This window comes from Myotis davidii, unplaced genomic scaffold (assembly GCF_000327345.1).
Source record: "Myotis davidii unplaced genomic scaffold, ASM32734v1 scaffold704, whole genome shotgun sequence".
Classification (NCBI taxonomy): domain Eukaryota; kingdom Metazoa; phylum Chordata; class Mammalia; order Chiroptera; family Vespertilionidae; genus Myotis; species Myotis davidii.
This window is the reverse complement of record NW_006296284.1, coordinates 654,138-660,056: the sequence shown is the minus strand read 5'-3', so window position 1 is coordinate 660,056 and position 5,919 is coordinate 654,138.

Below are 5,919 nucleotides of genomic sequence, written 5' to 3'. Positions count from 1 at the left end.
CTGAATGATCAGTTTCTATTTCAGTCAGCGCCAAAAGCTCCTCCTCCTAGGCAGCCATTGGCTCCTCATAGTTCACCCAGATTTGGTTCTGATTGGTCGGTTTCTATGCCAGTCATAGGCCTATCTCTGGGTCTTATCAGAGAGGGATGGCTGATCAGCAGCCCCCACTGAGGCCCGAGAGAAAGAGAGGTGTGGCTGCTGGCCATGCCCAGAGAGAAAGAGAGAGGCAAGGACTGATCAACAGCTGCCACGGAGGCTACGGATCAGACCCTGCTTCTCTCTCTAGGCCTCTCTCCGGGCCTGATCTGCAGCCCCCTCAGCAGTCAGTGCTGGGTTGCTACGGTGACCCAGCACTGACTGCAGGACTGACTTCTGCTAGGTCGAGTCTTCAGTCATTTTGGATGTTATGGACCCTGGGTTTTTATATATTAGGATAGTTCCATCTCTCTCTCTCCCTTTACCTTTCTCTCTGAAATCAATGAAAATATTTAAAGTAAAATGCATAATTAAGAAGTCCAGAAATCTAATATTTTTTTTTACTTTTGACACTATTACAGATGTCCCCCATCCTCCCCTCCTCTGCCTCTGGCCATATCATTTTGTTGGTTTGAATTCTGAAGTTCCTAGCCATAATGAATTTTACGAGACCAGTGCTCTAACCCCTGAGCTATGAAGCCTCAAGCCATAATGAATTTTAGATATGACTCAAAGATGTTTCTTTGCTAAAATGACTACCCTGTTTTAAACTCATGTTTATATACATACACACACACAAGCACACACAGGCAAACACACGAGCATATTTGAACTTTGTACCCAACAGTTAAAGAATACATATTATTTTCAAGCCCAAGTGAAATATGACCATAAATTAGCCATAAATATATTCTCAACAAATTTTAAAGACTTATCAAAAAGATCACATTGTATAACCATTTTGAAATAAGGTTGGTGTGATGATTAATTTTAGGTGTCAATTTGATTGGGCCATAGGTACCCATTTGGTCAAACATTATTCTAGGTGTGTCTGAAAGATTACTCTGGAAAAGATTAACACTTGAATGGGAAGACTCAGTAAAGCAGACTGCCTTCCTTAAGGTGGGTGAGATTCACCCAATAGAACAAAAGGGCTGACCCCCCCCCTCCCCCCCTGAGTAAAGGAGGATTCCTCCTTTCTGAAGGCCTCCAAGCTGGACGGTGACTTTTCCTGCCTTCCAACTCCACTGAAACACAGGCTCTCCTGAGTCCTTGCTTGCTGATTCACCCTGCAGATCTTGAAACTTGTCAGCCTCCAAAGTCACGTGAGCTATACATACATCTTTTTTTGTTCCCTTTATGTGGAGAACCCTAATACAATTAGATATTAATAGAAATAAAATATAATTTTTAAAAATCCTCATACCTTTACAAAATAAGAAATACATGACAAAATAATTCTTGAGTCAAAGAAGAAATCATAGTGGAAACTAAAATACATAGAATTAATGATATAGATGACATCATACACCAAAATTTATGAAATTATTGTGAAGAATTCTCCATTTTTCTGGGCATCAAAATTCACCAAAGTTCAAAAAGCACCGATTTTGGATTTTATTTTAATGACCATATTTGTAGCACTTCAAAATAGCTCCTTGATAATTGAATATTTGTTTCTAATTTCCATTGCTTGCTTTAGAAAGGACATGTGCTCCCATGCTACATTTTATTCCATGTTACCAGATTTTAAACTGTCTGCTTTATGTATTTCTTACTAAGAATATGAGCTTGGAGTTAAGGTTACGAATTATTCAACTTCTTTATCACAGAACCTAGCACATAGCTGAAACTAAAGTTAACTCACTTAATTGGTTATAACTATTTTAAAATTCTTAAAACATTATTTGGTCTTCTTGAGAGAGTTGAGGGAGGAGCAGACTTGTAGGATGTGGTAAAGTCAGTACCAATGCACAAACTTACATGGTTATATTCCAAAAGGAAAAGTTAGAAAATAAATTAAATATGTCTAATAGGAGACACCCAAGAACAAGAATAATATCTTTCTGATTGGGATGAGGTTATCATTTTTAAGATATGACTCCCACCCCCTAAAAAAGCTATCAAGTTTACTACATATATGAAATTCAGTTTGTCAACAATACACCAAAGAATGAAAAAATAAGCTACAAAGTGGAAGAAGATACTTATGCAATAGATACTTGACAAATTTTTAGTATCCAGAATAAAGAATGCTTACATATCATAAGAACAAGACACATAGATTTTGTATCTACTTGCTTGGCAAAATTTTAGAAGTCTATATTTGGAAAGGATGTGGATCAATGGAAACATTTATACATTACTCATGAAATGAAATGTGGCATTTTCTGGAAAAATTGAGCATTCACATACCCTACTACCCAGCAATTTGATTTCAAGACACATTTCAAGAAACCATGTACAATATGAATTACAAAAACTGTGTGAAATATGAATACAAAGTAAATGTCTGTAAACAAGAGAATAAATTAAGAATTACAGTATATTCACATGTGCCATATTAGAGAACAGTGAAAATAAACATACTACAGTCACATTCAACATCACAGATGAACAATTAAAGTATAATTTGGGGTTTAAAAATAAGTTTAAGCAAGTTTTGTACATACCACATATTATATGAAAAAAATCACATACTAGGATAAAACATAAGAAGGAGATTAAGGAGAGAGAATGGGCTCTGGTGGAAAAGAAAGTGGGGAGAAATGCAAGGGATGCTGTCCCTGGAAAGAGAACTTATAATGAAACGTCTCTCTCTTGGCTATGAAATCTATGTTGATATTGGGGAATATAGAGTTTAACTCATGAATTTTAAAAGTACAATATTCCAACCAGCCACTTTAGCCGAATTACAGTGCACAAATTGCTTAAGCTCTCAGTGCCTTCTTTTCCCAGGCATAAAATGAGACTGATAACAGTATTTATCTACCAAGACTGTGTTCATAATTAAATAAGGTAATATATGGAAAGCCTGAAGAACAGTGCCTGGAATATAGCAAATGTAAGATAACATTATCATCGGTAAGGTAAGTATTTATATTTGTACCCATATTCATTCAACCTTTATTATTGTTTTTGTTGCTGCTGTTATTATTAAATAGGGGTAAACAAGGGTATACGTTCTACATAAATGCTAGTTTCAATCTGAAAATAAAAGGGAGGAGACAAAGCTACTTTTGACTTCCTTCTCAATCTGGCAGAACCCCTTTCACACAGAAAGCACCTATATGTGCCCAGCAGGTGCTAAAGGGCAAGGGGAAAGCCAGGCCAACATGTTTCATCCTTGTCTGCTGTGTGTAGTCATCTCACTTCTGCTCATTCTTATATTTTTGGCTAAATAAATCAAGAAATGATAGCTGGGCCCAGTTGGCATGGCTCAGTGGTTGAGCATTGACCTATAAACCAGGAGGTCATGGTTCGATTCCTGGTCAAGGTACATCCCTTGCAGGCTTGATCCTCTGTGGGGAGCATGCAGGAGGCAGCCAATCAATTATTCTCTCTCATCATTGATGTTTCTCTCCTCTCTCTTCCTCTCTGAAAGCAATGAAAATATATGGGGAATTAAAATGAAGTTATAGCTGGTGTGTGGATGGTCCCTTTCTATCATTCCATACTCTATCAGATACATATTACATATGTAAAATATTCTTCTTAAAATAGTTGATGTAGTTCCAGACTTTGTAAAGGAGAAGTACTTTATAAAGTGATAGCAAAATAATCTAAGATAATATCTTTGCATTACTTAAAATCCAGGATTTACTAGGTAGAGGTAGTTTTTACAATTTTACTTGCAAATATGCATTTATATAAAACTTTGCAGCTCAAGAACTCATGTAATCTCTCTAGACCTTAAAAAGATCATTTGATCATTTAACAGTAAAATAATCTCAAAGAGTATATTTTGTCAAATCACAATTTCTTGAGAGAAACCACCAGCCCCAGAAAGAGTAACTCTTCTCCATTATAAAAATGGTTTGCAAAACGGGACCCTCTTTGCCCAAGACCGATATAAAAATAGTAATTCTGCTGCATCATGAGTAATTCAGTCAAATTATCTATGTTACTAAATGGTGCTGCCTCTGGCTTTTCAGAATTTGCTCGGAACCCCCAATGTCCCCTCAACGGCCCACTTGATATTTTCTCTCCTACAAAAACACTGGGAATAATTACACTGTTAAGAAGTTTCATAATGAAGCAACAAAACACAAACCAAGGCAAATAGTTTATGCTCATTTTATTTGCCTTCATTAGTATTTAAAGGTCAGAAAAACATTTACAATTTGGAAAAAAAGAATAAAACATAAATGCTAATTTCCTCTTGGTTCCACTTGGAAAAATATTAACATTGTTCTGAAGTGTAAACACAAAAGCAATTAAAAAGAAGCAATAATCTTTAGGATTAATGTATGATGTATCATTCATTTGCAGTTTTCAAAATCTTAAACCAGAGTAGCCATGACGCTAAATTAAGGGAATGGTAGATTTTAACCCTTATTCTTAAATAATCAAAGAACTTCCCTTAAGTGTTATTTAGATTTGAGGAACACATTTTTTTTACATGGCTGCTAGGATTTACATTTAATATGCTAACCTTTTGTTACCTTATTCAGATAAAGGCCATGCAGTCTAGGATAAAGAGCTAAAAAGCTCCAGGCAAAGTGGAAGTTCTTGGTTAAGCCAGGAAACCAATAATTCCATCACTGATTTTGAAGTCTATTTCCTGAAATTTATTTCTCCATGGGTTTATTATCCCTCAGAAGCAATTCATTTCACTTGGGAGAAATTTATCAAAGACCTATTTCAATTAATACTGCTAGACAGAAAATGAGGTCAATTTAAAATGGCTTGGTCAAAATAGCAAGCACTTTCATTCCCAAGTTATAGTATATTTTTAATACATAAGAATAAAATTCTAAACACATTTCCAAAAATCACATCAGATGCTGCTTTTTTTCTAATTTATTCTTAATCCTTCTTTTGAGTACCAACAATATTCTTTCTACTATATCTAGTATAAAATTATTCTATGAAAAACAAGGAACAGAATTCTACTTGGGGGAAAAGATACACCCCAAAGATTAACATAATGATAAATTTTATTAACTCTACATCCCTTTGAATTTTCAATAATTTAGAAGGAATTTAAACAGGTTTATCTTAGCTTACCCAATTCTTTTCAGATTCTATAAATGTATGGCATAGACAAAATAACTAGGGATTTATTTTAAAAAGCAAATCAAAGACCTATTTTCAAGAGTTTCTCTAACAATTTACATGTAGAAATATGTTAATTAAAATATTTTTCTAGTTATCTATTAAAATAGTTCTCCAGTGGTTTGCACTCAGAAAAGCATTTTAGGCTAGTCAATTTTTTTCAGTTATTCCTCTGGGTAATTGTATGCCTCTAAAATTAAAATACTCTGTTTCTTTTCATTTTTGCCTAATTTAATTTTTAATTTATTAAAATGACCTTTACTACAAATCATCCTCACTGAAGAGAATTTTTATCAAAGCGCTAAATAATACTTAATCTTCCTACTAAAACAGCTAAGAGTAGAAAATGTTTTGGGCCATTAAGGACTTGAGGGTCCTATTTGTTATTATTAGATCTGTACTACAATAACTAATGCCTTCTAATCCTTGGTCTTTTTCTTTTCCTTTTTTAAAATATATTTTTTAGCCCTGGCCGGTTTGGCTCAGTGGATAGAGCGTCGGCCTGCGGACTCAGGGGTCCCAGGTTCGATTCTGGTCAAGGGCATGTACATTGGTTGCGGGCACATCCTCAGGAGGGGGTGTGCAGGAGGCAGCTGATCGATGTTTCTAACTCTCTGTCCCTCTCCCTTCCTCTCTGTAAAAAATCAATAAAATATATTAATAAAA